The following is a 14,074-nucleotide window of genomic DNA, read 5'->3' on the forward strand; positions in this document are numbered from 1 at the left end:
TCTGTTCTTGTTCTAGTTGTTTGCTTAGTTTGTTTTTGTTTTTCTAGGTTTGGTTGTTGATAGCTGTGAGTTTGTTGTCACTTTACTGTTCATATTTTTATCTTATTCTTTTTCTTACATAAATACCTTTAACATCTCATATAATAGGGGTTTGGGGATAATGAACTTTAACTTGACCTTGTCTGGGAGGCACTTTATCTGCCCTTCCATTCTAAATGATAGCTTTGCTGGATAAAGTCATCTTGGATGTAGGTCCTTGCTTTTCATGACTTGGAATACTTCTTTCCAGTCCCTTCTTGCCTGCAAGGTTTTTTTTGGAGAAATCAACTGATAGTCTTATGGGAACTACTTTGTAGGTAACTCCTTTCCTCTCGCTGCTTTTCAGATTCTCTCCCTATCTTTAATTTTGGGTAATATAATTATGATGTGCCTTGGTGTGTTCCTCCTTGGGTCCAGCTTCTTTGGGACTCTCTGGACTTCCTGGACTTCCTGGAAGTCTATTTCCTTCACCAGATTGGGAAAGTTTTCCTTCATTGTTTGTTCAAATAAGTTTTCTATATCTTGCTCTTCCTCTTCTCTTTCTGGCATCCCTATGTTGGAACATTTAAAGTTGTCCCAGAGGTTCCTGAGCCTCCCCTTATTTTTTTGAATTCTTGTTTTTTCATTCTGTTCTGGTTGAATGCTTATTTCTTCCTTCTGCTCCAAACTGTTGATTTGAGTCCCAGTTACTTTCCTATCATTGTTGATTCCTTGTACATTTTTCTTCATTTCACTTTTCATAGCCTTCACTTTTTTTCTCATTCTGAGACCATATTCAACCATTTCTGTGAGCATCCTGATTACCAGTGTTTTGAACTGTGCATCTGATAGGTTGGCTATCTCTTCATCTCTTAGTTGTATTTTTTTGTGGAGCTTTGATTTGTTCTTTCATTCGGGCCAATTTTTTTTGTCTCCATGCACCTGTTAGTAGTAAAATGGCGGGGGCAACCCACATTGCTACATTATGGGGGAGGGCTGTGAGAAGGAAAAATGCTGTTTGCTCAGCTCTCTGCTGGTTTTCAGTCACCTCCTCCATTACCCACAAGCAAATTGGACCCTTCTGGTGCTGATTCCCAGGTGGGTGGTTTGTGTACATTCTAGGACCCTTTCGATCTCTCCAACAAACTCTCCTGAGAGGCTGGGAGTTTCTCCCACTGCCGCCTTAACCCCCACAGGTATTTCCAGTCACAGGTTTTGAGGCTTCATTTCTCTATGTTAAACCTGGGTTGCAAGGTCGGTCTCACTCCCTAGTTTTTCCTCTGGGTTTATCCACATGCAAATGTGGGAACACATGTAAATGTGGGACCATCTGGTCCACCAGCTGCCACCTTGCCTGCCCAGGTCCTCTGGTCACCACCCTGCCTCACATCCTCTCTACCCTAGATGCCCATCTCTGTCCCTCCTACCAGTCTGGATGAATGTTTCTTTAACTCCTTGGTTGTTGGACTTCCATACAGTTAAGTTTTCTGGCAGTTCTGGTTGTTTTTTGTTTTCAAAATTGTTGTTGTCTTTCTTTTGGTTGTGTGAAGAGCCACAGTGTGTCTACCTATGCCTCCATCTTGTCCAGAAGTCTTGAAAGGTCACAGATTTTACTTCCAACCAGGGCACATGCCTGGGTTGTGGGCTGGGTTCCCAGTTGGAGGCATGAGAGAGGCAACTAATCAATGTTTCTCTTGCACATTGATGCTTCTCTTCTTCTTTTTCTCCCTCCTTCCCCTCTCTCTAAAGATAAATAAATAAAATCTAAAAAAAAGTTTTTTAATTCTTTCATTAAAGTCTCTTGTAGTTTACTTTGTGTGCCTTGAACATCCCAAATCTCTATATATTTCATAATTTACTGACATTGTGAATAAGACCTTTCTTTAGTTATCTTTTCTAGTTGGTTTTTACTGATATTTAGGGAAGATATGCATGTTCACAGATTTATCTTGTATTTGTTCATTTCACTGAATGCTTTTAATATCTCAAATAGTTTTGTTGAGAGTATAAAAGACTTAATTTGGATCTTCTATTCCTTCAAATAACATTTTTGTCCCCCACTCAGTATTTAGTTCTCATTTTTTGAGAGATCCTACTGAAATAAAAATAATTTTCAGCATTATCTTGGAACATAATGGTGATGAAGAGTACCTATGCTTTCTTCATTTTAAAAAGAAGATGTTGTTAGATTTGCTCTACCACTCATGAAATCAATTTTTAATTTTAAATCATTGGTTTTTCCTCTTTTATTAAATTCATTGGGGTGCCATCAGTTCACAAGTTTCACATCAAAACCACACAAGTTTCAAGGGCACAACTCAACAAAACGTCATCTGTATACTACATGGAACAGACTGACAGCTGCCAGGGGTAGGGGAATGGGGAGCTGGATGAAAGAAGGTGAAAGGATTAAGCAAAATATATATTCATATAAAATACATCACATTTAAATATACATATTTATGTAAATATATTGTTTATATGCATTATTTATATAGAATTGCTTATATGGTATGCATTACATGTATCATGTATACATTGTTTATGTATGATACATTGTATATGAATACACATATTTATATATACATATATGTTATACACACACACACATAGATACAGACAACAGTGTGGTGAGAGCCAGAGGGAAGGGTGGTGGGTTGGCAGAGGTGGGCAAAGAGGCAATAAGTCGGGATGGAAAGAGACTTTGCTTTGGGTGAGGGGCAAACAATGCAGTGTGCAAGTTTTTTGTTGAGTTGTACACTTGAAACCTGTATGGTTTTGTGACCAATGGCACCCCATAAATTCAGTTTTTAATTCTTAGTTTTTTATTTTTAATTAAAAAAGCTAGAAACTTTAATAAAAGTTTTCTATTAAAAAACTTTTTGAATAAAAAAAAGAGCTGTACTTCTACAGTGGAAACCCTGAGGTACTCACTCTAGCCTTCTGCTTATTCTAGAAATTGCTCCTCCCCCTCCCTTTTCCTGTCCCAATACAATGCAGCCAGAGCAAGGCAGTCCTACTGCACTGTGACCCTTCCTTCCAAGTTGAGCACCTCATTCAGTCAGGGCTAGTAAGTTTCATTCTCAGGAATTTGGGTCTTAGATAGAAAGAAAGAGAGTTGGTCCACAATGCTTAAAGTTATAAAATATAAACCTTGGTATCCCAGGGAGCCATATTTTCTATGGGAGAGATGGTCTGTAGATACAAGAGGCAAGCAGAGAATCTGCCATTGCTGGTCCATAGACCAGCTGTATTTTCTTATCCCTACAGTAGGTTGTGTGATAATTCCTTGAGAAATATACCAATCTACATTCAATAAGTTCTCTCTTTTTTTTTGCCTTAGCTGGTCAGGATTTGGTATTATTGCCTTATACTCTCCACACCTCACCCAAATTTAAAGTAACATAACTTTTATCCAAATAAATTAAAATCTCTCATCTTCAAATAATCTCCCTACCAGGGGTGATTACTTCTCTCTAGCCCTGTCCACATCTATGATTTCTATAATACTGCCTTGAGTTGTCTGTTCACATTACTCCTTTCTTTTAAATTAAAATTTTTTCATTATTAACTAGTAAAAGATATATTTTCTTTAGCTAAACTTGACCTGTATGACTTAGAGATAGTTTCACCTTGTTTCTTCACCCATGAGCCCTTCTATTTTAGATTCTGTTGTGTAGAGTAGTACAGTTTCCTATAAAAGAAAATTTTATGGACATATCAGCAAGTTATATATATATACATGTATGTATTGTATATGTATGTTTATACACATGTAAGTAAATGTACATATACATACCATAAATGTATTATACTATATTATATAATATAATATTAAATATATTTTATATATTATATATTTTGTGTGTGTGTATACGTGTATATATATATTTGTTGCACCTGTAATATAGGCCTTAATTTCATCTACTTGGATGTTGAGGTGAGAGAAAAAATAAAAGATGGGTGGTACTTTATAAAAAATAATTCTTTGAACCAAAATAACTTAAGATATACTATAATCATGGTAAATCATCAATAGAGTCACATGATGGATCTTGCCTCCTCAGCAACCCAAATTCCAGTTTTGTATCCATATGAAACAATGTAACTGCACTCTATACACTGGGCATACTTGTGAAGAAGGAACCCAAATTATTTGAGCAAAAATATTACTAACCAACATAGAAAAAAAGGGTTAATGAGGAAATGTTAAAGGTGTTAAGGGCTATATATAAATTAATAGTTTATCCACAACTATTATTGACATTTTCTTTTGTTTTCCTGTTTTAGCTGTCTCATCAGCCTGTTCTTAACAAAATTCCCAAATGTTTTTTTTTCTAGTTTATGTGAATATGTACCGCTCAGAAAAATCTGATCCCAAGATTAGAAAGCTTTCCTTCTGTTTAGTCCTTAGAGACGGTGAGATGTTTTCCCCCAGGGGCAACACAAGTCCTGTGAAATGGAAGCAGAACTTTCATGCCTTAACATTCATTTCTCTGACAGTACCAGTGTAGGCAAAGCAAATTCAAACTACCACAGCCGCTTCAGGCCAACTAGAGAAGAGACGGCCCTCATTTTAGAATTCTTTAAATCTTCCCTGACAGGAGTGCCAGGAAAAGCATAACATACAGACCACAAATTGGTATTTTGAAAAACTGCCAAACTAGTGTCTCTTAAAGAAAGAACAATGAATGCTGAGGACAAAATAAAGTAATAGCTCAGAAATGCAATTGAAAATTAAACTAAAAATGCAGAAGACAGGAAGAAAAAAAGGACCTAGTCCAGCACACATGTAACTTCAGAAGCCCATGGGAAAACTCCATAAGAAAATATGTATTGCTTTAAAATTCATGAATAAATATCTTTTTAGCAGAAAGCCCTGTTGATTTGATGGAATGCTTTGGATGCTTAGATATTGTAATCTCAAAATTTCTGGTGCAGAAATTAAAAGTTGGAAAAAACTTTACTTTCTGTCTCCAGGGATGATACATTTTAAGAGGTATACATATACATTTAATCTGTAAGATTTGCCATTACATTAAAAATATAAATCTTTCTGGATACAATGTCTTTGTTCTATGAAAGCTGCTGATTTATCTGTAAGTTAATTTTGTGAAGAATTTTCATGGCATATCAAACATGAAAAATTATATAACTGTTTACTTGGACCAATTGCATGTGATTCCCCATGGGTTATAATATAATCAGAACACTGATGCCTAATACATCAATAGAATTAAATCTACATTTAATTTTTTCTTGAATTTATTGGGATGACATTGGTTAATAAAATTATATAGGTTTCAGGCATATAATTCTTTAGTACTTCATCTGCATATTGTATTGTGTGTTCACCACCCTAACTCAGGTCTCCTTCCATCACCGTTTATCCCCCGTATACCCTTTTCTATCTCCCCCACCCGCCTTTCCCTTTGACAGTCACCATACCGTTGTCTTTGTCTATGAGATTGTGGGAGGTTTTTTGCTTACAAAAAAAGGTGCTCCATTCACATTTTTCACCCAGCCCTGCAACCATCCTCCCCTTTGACAGCTGTCCTTCTCTATGAGTCTGTTTCTATTTTGTTAGTTTATTTAGTTAATTAGATTTGACATATGAATTAAATCATATGGTACTTGTCTTTCTCTGACTGGCTTATTTCACATAGCATAATGCTTGCCAGGTCCATCCATGCTGTCACAAAGGGTAAGATTTCCTTCTTTTTTATAGCTCAGTAGTATTTTATTGTGTAAATGTATCAGAGCTTTTTTTATCCACTTATCTATTGGTAGACTCTTGAGCTGGTTCCAAATCTTGGCAATTGTAAACAATGCTGCAATGAACATAGCGGGGAATATATCTTCTTAAATTAGTGTTTCAGGTTTCTTTGAATATATTCCCAGAAGTGGAATCACTGGGTCACAAGGCAGTTCCATTAAAATTTTTTTTAGGTAATTCTGTACCACCTTCCAGAGTGGCTGCACCAATCAGCATTCCCACTAGCACTGCATGAGGAGGCCCTATTCTGTACAACCTTGCCAACACTTGTTTGTTGATTTACTGATGATGCCATTCTGACAGGTGTGAAGTTGACATCTCATTGTGATTTTATTTTGCATTTTTCTGATGATTAGTGACGTTGAGCATCTTTTCATATGTCTATTGGCCATATGTGTGTCCTCTTTGGAGAAATGTCTATTCATGTCATTTGCCCGTTTGGTGTCTGATTGCAGTGGCTATGACTGTCAATACTGTGTTAAATAAGAATGGTAAAAACAGACATCCCTGTCTTATTCCCAATCTTAAAAAAATGCTTATAGCCCTGGCTGGTGTGGCTCAGTGGAGTAAATGCCTGCCTGTAAACCAAGGGGTTGCTGGGTTCAATTCCCAGTCAGGGCCCATGCCTGGGTTACAGGCCACCTCCCCGGCTGGGCATGTCTGAGAGACCACCACACATTCATGTTTCTCTCCTCTTTCTCACTCCCTTCCCCTTTCTCTAAAAATAAATAAATAAAATATTTTTAAAAATGCTTGTAGTTTTGCCCATTGAGTATGATGTTGGTTATGAGTTTGTCAGATACAACCTTTATTTACACTGAGGTATGTTCCCTCTATTCCTAAATTGCTGAGAGTTTTTATCATAAATTGGCGCTGGATTTTATCAAATGTTTTTCTGCATCTATTGATATGCTCATGTAGTTTTTATCCTTCATTTTGTTTATGTGGTGTATCACGCTTACTGATTTGTGGATATTTTACCAACCTTGCATCTCTGGAATAAATCCCACTGGATCATGGTATGTGATCTTTTTATTGTATTGCTATATCAGACTTAGCTAATATTTTGTAGAGGATTTTAGCATCTATGTTCATCAGGGACATTGGTCTGTAATTTTGTCTTTTTTCTAGCGTCTTTATCTGGTGTTGGAAAAAGGATAATGCTGGCCTCATAAAATGAGCTTGGGAACCTTCTCTCTTTTTCAGGGAAAAACAAACAACTTGGGGGCTGGATGGAGGGAGGCTATAGTCAGGCAATAAAAAGTAACTTTGTTTTTCCCTGGTTGATGTGGCTTAGTGCACTGAGTGCCAGCCTGTGAACTGAAAGGCAGTCAGTTCGATTCCAATCAGGGCACATGCCTGGGTAGTGGGCCATGTCTCCAGTTGAGGGTGTGCAAGAGGCAACAAATCAATGTATCTCTCACACAGTGATGTTTCTCTCCCTCTCCTTCTCCCTCCCTTCCCATCTTTCTAAAAATAAATAAATAAAATCTTAAAAATATATAACTCTGTTTTTTAACTCTGATTAATATCTACTAAGAGATAAGTGAAGACTAATTCGGTCATTGCCTCTCATCACCTACATAAAAGAGCTGAATTTAGATTCTGTTATGTACTATGCTCACTAAGTTTTGCCAATATTTCTGCTGTGTTGAAATTAGACAATTTGCCCAACATATCTTTCTTTGGTAGAGTATAACGCAAAGACTGAAAGCATTGATCAAAACAGCGTGTCTAGAGAGCCTAAGGTGGAGCTGAGCTCAATACATCTGAGGGGCAGTATGGTTGGGGCCCAGCCAGCAGGTTGTAGACAGATAGGAGGTGAAGTCAGAAAGTAGGCAAGGGCTAGACTGTGTCAGGTTTCACAGCTAGGATATGGCGTTTATTCTAGGAATTAATTGGAAGCTTTTGAGGAGGTTTGGCGAAGAATGACAATCCAATTTCTGAAAGACAGGCCTTGGACTGGAGTGATAGGAAATTTGTACTACTTTGCTTTGGTAGTGAAGTTAGGCTGAGATACTAAGCTTGGTATATGACATGTGTCCAGTGACAATGTTCTAGCTAATGACAAATGAAAGTAGTATGTACAACTTTCTTAAGGGGTGGAGGGAGTCATGTACCTCTCCCTATCTTTTCTCCTTCCCAATGACTGTGATTTGACTGTAAATGGCTAAGCTGAAACCTGGGAATTCGTATTGCGCCATGAGAAAAAAGCTCCATATTAAGGAAAGAGCATACATCTCTAACAAGTATGAATCTTCCAGACCAGCTGTGAACTGCCTTTATTTGCATGAGAGAGAAACTACTATCTTGTTAAGAATTTTCTGTCATGTGCAGCAGAATCTAATCCTGACTAACACACTTCATTCTTAGCTTGCTTGAGACTGCATAATGACTAGAAATTTCAGGCCAGGACATTGGAGTTTTCCCAGCAACAATGATGAAACATTCGCTCCTTATAATAGGGACTTCATAACATGGCAGATTGCTCATGTGCCACACCAGCTCCACTTAGTAAGCAGCCCTGGTGCATTCTTTCACTGGAGGCTGCATCTTTTATTCTGGTGGATCATTTAATCAGATGTTGTATTTCTTTGGCTGGTAAGACATGCAGATGCGTTCTCCCTGCAACTCTAAAACAAATTCGAAACTTGATGGGATCTCGAATTCCTTCTTAAGTTAGGACCTCACAACTCTTACAAACATTTAAATCATATCTAATTTTGGAAAAGTTTTGGATCCAACAGGAAGAAGGAGGTTGAAGACGTAGTGGAGAAAAGGCTACGGGAAGATTGAGCAGAGTGAGTGACTTTTGCTGGAAGAAATCATGGGTTGGCTTATTTTACTCGCCATTCTTGGTTGTTGTGTGTTTTAACAGTTTGTTTCTTTTTATTGCTGAGGAGTATGTCATGGTACAAATGTATCACAGTTTCTTAAACCATCCACTGAAGAACATCTGGGTTTTTTCTAATTTGGGACTATTATGAAACAAAGGTGCTATAAAGACTCATGTACAGGTTTTGTGTGAAAATAAGTTTTCATTTCTCTAGGATAAATGCACAAGAGTACAATTGCCAGGTCATGTGGTAGTTGAATGTTTAGTTTTTTAAGAAAGTGCCAGGTTGTTTTCCAGAGTGGCCATACCATGTATCTTCCCAACAACAATGCATGAGTGATTCTGTTTCTTTGATTCCTTACCAAATTTTGGCATTATTATTTTTTATTTCAGCCATTGAAACAGGTGTGTACTGATAGCTCTCATGGTTTAATTTGCATTTCTCTGATGGCTAATGATGTTGCCTGGTTTTTTAATATCAAATCAGCCTTGTATCCTGGGAAGAAATCCCACTTGATCATGGTATATACTTTTTTATATATTGCTATATTTTTATTTGCTAATATTTTGCTAACAATTTTTGAATCTATGCTAAGTTTATGTTTGAGTCTGTGAGAAATAATGATTTGCAGTTTACCTTTTTATAGTACTTTTGTCTGGTTTTGGTAGCAGGGTAAGAGCAGCTAAATAATTGGGAAGTGTTCCCACCTTTTCTGTTTTTCTAGAAGAGGTTGTATGTAATTGATATTAATTCTTTAAAAGTTTGGTAGAATTCTCCAGCGAAATGACCTGGGCCTGCATATATATTTGGGGGGATTTTTTAAAACTATGGATTCAATTTCCTTAATAGTTACAGGGCTATTTCTATTATCCATTTCATGTTGGGGAAGTTACAGTAAATTACTGTATGCTCCATGTGTCCCATTTCCCAGCTCAGACTTGTGGGGGCGAGGACATCCTATATATATTTTTTCTAATATTTCCTGGACACCCTGAGTTCTGGACCCCATTACAAATTCCTATTTGGGGGCCCCCTTGGCTGCACCCTGTTACATTGCCACTTGTTTTAATGTTGAGCATATTTTCATTTGCTTATTGGCCATTTGTACATCTTCTTTAAAGTAATGTCTATACAGATTCTTTGCCTATTTTTAATTAGGTTATTTGTGTTTTTATTATTGAGAGATAAGAATTCTTTATTCTAGAATCAAGTCTCTTACCAAATATGTGATTTGCAAGTATATTCTCCCACTGTGTCAGTAGTCTTTTAACTTTCTTGTTGGTTTCTTTATAGCACAAACATTTTCAATTTTTGTGAAATCCAACTTACCTAGTTTTTCTTTTGCTGCTTGTGCTTTTGAAGTTATATCTAAGAAGTCTTTTCCTAACTCAAGTTCACAAAGATTTACTTTCATATTTTCTTCTAAGAATTGTATAGTTTTAGATCTTACATTTAGTTTTATGATACTTTTTGAGATAATTTTTTATATATGATATAAAGTATGGGTCCAACTTTATTCTTTTGCATGTGGATACTCAGTTGTCTTAGCACTATAGTCTGAAAACTCTTTCCCCCATTTAATTGTTTTGGCGCCTTTGTTGATAATTTGCTCAACTTTTTAAATCTGTAGGTTTACATCTTTCATCAAATTTCAGAATTTTTCAGCCATTATTTCCTTGAGTGCTTTCTTGGCCCCTCCCTCTTTCTCCTTCTAGGGCTCTGATGACACAAATGTTAGATCTTTTGTCACTCAACTAACTCCAAGGGACTGTTTTCCCATCTATTTTCTCTCTAAGGTTGAGTAATTTCTATTGCTCTCTCTCTCTACAAGTTTACTGAGTCTTTCCTCTATTGTATTGTTGAACCTATCCACGGAGGGTTTTTTGCTTTTTTAATTATTGTATTTTTGTTTTAAATTTTCTACTTAGTTCTTTGCATCTTCTATTTCTTTGCTGAGACTTTCTATTTTTCCCTTTGTTTCCAGTGTTTTTGTAATTGCTCACTGAAGCATTTTTATCTCTGCTTTAAATCTTTGTCCAATAATTCTTATATCTCTATTATCTTAGTTTTGTCATCTATTAATCAACTTTTTTATACAGTTTGAGATCTTCTTGGTTCTTGATAGAATGAGCAATTTTTAATTGAAATCTAAACATTTGGAGTAGCATGCTAGGAGACTTTAGATCTTATTTAAAACTTCTATTTTAGATGGACTTTCTGAACCAGCACTGGAGGAGAAAGTGATAGTGGGGAACAGGAATCACCTCACTGCTGTCTATTGGGGGAGAAGTCCAAGTTCTCTACTTGGCCTCCACTGACACCCAAGATGGGAGGCTCTTCTTACTGGGCAGTGGAGATGAAAGTGTTGGCTCCCTACTTAACCTTCTCTGACAGCAGAGGAGGGGAGGAAGGTTGGGGCGCTATGTAACGGCCTTATTACAGTTAGAAGTCTAGGCTCTCCACTAGGCCTATGCAAATATTTTCTCCCACCCTGTAGGGGTGTCACAGTTTTTTGCTGTAGTTTCTGGCTGGAGGAGAACAGTTACTGTCTACATGTTTTCTGTCTGCTCTAGTGCTCCTTTCCTGGTCCACCAGCTAGGGAGGGCAATGTTGGGGGTTTTGTTGTTGTTTTGTCTCTACCACTGGCATTTCCAGGCTGCCAGCTTCTTCAGTTTCAAGTGTGGGGTATGTGAGGCAAAAAGTAAACCCAGGGAATTAACCATCACGTTGTTGCTTGGGTCTCAAGGGCCCTAGCCGGCCTGTCTTCTTTTCACCTTTCAGAGTTTCCTTATATTTGTTTTATATGTAATGTTCAGGGGTTTTTGTTGCACTTAGGGGGAAGAATAGGGAAAAATAGGTCTATTCCATCTTCCCAGAAGTAGAAGTCTAAGTAGACCCTTTTATAAACAGAATTATATTTTAATCACTAGGAGATATTAGTAGTTAAAGGAATTGTGAACTTAACTCTTTCCCATTTAATAATAATGCAAGTTGTCTGTTTTGTACATTCAAACTATATATTGGGTTTGCTTTAAATTAGAAATGCCTATAGATTATTTACTCATTTCTGAATATTGACAATAACTATCCTCTTTCAAAACTTAAATTAAATTCTTCTAAATAATTACATTTTAAAATGATTTTTTCTTAATGCCAGTATGAAAATGTTTTGATGAAAGGCAATTCCTTAAACTGTCAAGTATTAAAGACTATAATGAAAATTCCCACATCTTTCCATATGTATAAGATGGGAGATGACAGTCCCCTGAACATTCATTTTAAAAGTTTCCTATATCTAAAAGGTTATTTCACTTCTCTTACTGAGTTCCTATATATTTATCAACAATTGCCTATTAAAGATATTTATTTAACAAGTTTTGGATTTCCAGGCTTATTATTTGTAATAACCACTCCTTCTCAAACATCTGTTCTTTTATATGTACTAATACCTAATCATACTTTCATTGCCCTCTAACTATCTGCCAGGTGCTCTGCTAATGAGCTTTTAATATTCTTTATCTTAGTTAATCCTGTTTAAGACAAGGGAAGTGAAGCTCGGAAGGACTGAACTGGAAGCGTTCATAAGTGGTAAAGCCAGCATCTGCATATAGGTCCTCTGCCCCCAACTCCATGCTTGTTTTGATGATGCTGCATCTGACAGAGTAAGCATCCTTTCCTCCCAAGGTAAAAGCTTGTAGGTATGTTTTCTCCTTTAGTGTTATTTTATAACTTCTACCATTTTTTAATTTGTATTTCAGCCAGTTTTTTCACCTAAGAAAAAATGTTAATGCAGAAATTCAAAATATGAGATATCTGTAATAGATTTTGAGATTAAAATCAAAGTTTATTTACTATTTTTAATTTCAGTATATGTTATTTTAAAATACCAGCAATTCTTCAAAGTTGTACCGAATGAACATTGCTGCACTCTATTTGTATGTAAAGAGGAAACGTTCCTGGGTGGCTGCTATTTTATGTGCAAACTGAGCAAAGAGAAAACAAATAAGAGGAAAAGTAAAATGAAATAAACTGCTGTGTTAATAAATCCTTGTCAATGCCAAGATTTCCTGTTTAAAATATGTACTTTTAATATAACTGAGAAGATGGAGACAAAGGCTAGATGTCTAAGCACCTCTTTATTTAATGCAGAACTATTTTATACTAAAATTCCAATTCACTTTCATTTAAGTTTTATAAAAGAATGGATATTTGATTTGACTAATCTCAATTTCATGACATCTGATAATCAATATTTTTCTTTCAAAAGCTTTGGCCAATAAATCCTCTTACATATACTAAATAATACTTATTTTCAATTCACTTCAATTATTTCAAACTATTGATCAGGTGAATTCCTTATTAATTTGCTTAGTCAGCAGTTCCTTACATTTGCGAAGTATCCCTATGATTTTTCATTAACAAAGTATAATGTAGATATCACACGTCCCTTGATTTATACAGATCAGAGGCTCCTTATTCCAAGAGGGAACTCCTCAAATGCAGAAATAAGTCCAGTTTGTTATGTGGATATGAACTTTGTGCAGCTACACTAACCTACAATTTAGGTAGGTTTACATTGTTTTATTTATTTTTTCTTAGTAATCTATTCCTATTGGTAGTGGGGTAGAGGGCTCTTGCCATACACTGCTGTATCCATTTGCTATCAAATTAACATTACAAAATGTTGAAATAATAAGTATTTTAGTTTTTTTAAATATTTTTCTTGCTATGTTCAATTTCCTAATGATAAAAAATTATCCTTTTATACTTAAAATTTACATTAAATAAATTAGTTGGTTTTAAAAATAACTTTTTGCAAATGAAATTTATTAAGAACTTTATTAACAAATAAACTATCTCAGAGTAAAATTTAAAAACACTTTCTAGTGTTAGTACTATAATTTCATGTAGAATATTCCTGGAAGGCAACTGCTATACATTTTCATAATATAATATATACATTACTTGCAAGTAGGATACTCAAAATTGCTTGAACTTTTACACACCGATTATATACGGAAAAATATAACCACAGGCATCCTCATCTTAGGAAATAATGATTATTTATGCAATTTTAAAATATTCATATATAGTAAATTTATATATGAATAATGTGGGGGAAGGAAATGGATATTTACTCATTACCATCATTATGACTGAGTATAAACAGTCTACCTCTCCCTTTTTGCATTATTTTTTGTTCGGAAAATCGAAGACATTTTAATTTCTCATGGTGGCTGGTTACGGAGAAGAGGGCTTGTTATTTATAGAGAAACTGCACTTTTATATTAATACACACCTGAAGACAAAATTAATTTTATAAATCACTTAATGTCATCTACATAGCAGTTTATATGCTAGCTTCAGCATCCTCTCAAAAGCAGTTCATGCCCCATCTACTGAAGCCATTACTGCTTTTTAATAGCGACGTCGGAACTGTACT

At 35.7% G+C, this 14,074-nt stretch overlaps 1 protein-coding gene across 2 annotated transcripts in view; it reads left to right on the top strand.

Annotated features, from left to right (window-relative positions):
- Nucleotides 1-12,227: 12,227 nt before the first annotated feature.
- TNPO1 (transportin 1) overlaps nucleotides 12,228-14,074 on the top strand; it is a 94,841-nt gene continuing 92,994 nt past the window's right edge. Inside the window, exon 1 of one of the 2 annotated variants that reach the window (XM_053657228.1) lies at nucleotides 12,228-12,329. The gene's annotated coding sequence lies outside the window, so the exon portion shown is untranslated. The remainder of the gene's footprint in view (nucleotides 12,330-14,074) is intronic. The other variant, XM_053657229.1, reaches the window with a different exon arrangement.

This window comes from Artibeus jamaicensis, unplaced genomic scaffold (assembly GCF_021234435.1).
Source record: "Artibeus jamaicensis isolate MK-2021 breed Jamaican fruit bat unplaced genomic scaffold, CSHL_Jam_final scaffold_369, whole genome shotgun sequence".
Lineage (NCBI taxonomy): Eukaryota > Metazoa > Chordata > Mammalia > Chiroptera > Phyllostomidae > Artibeus > Artibeus jamaicensis.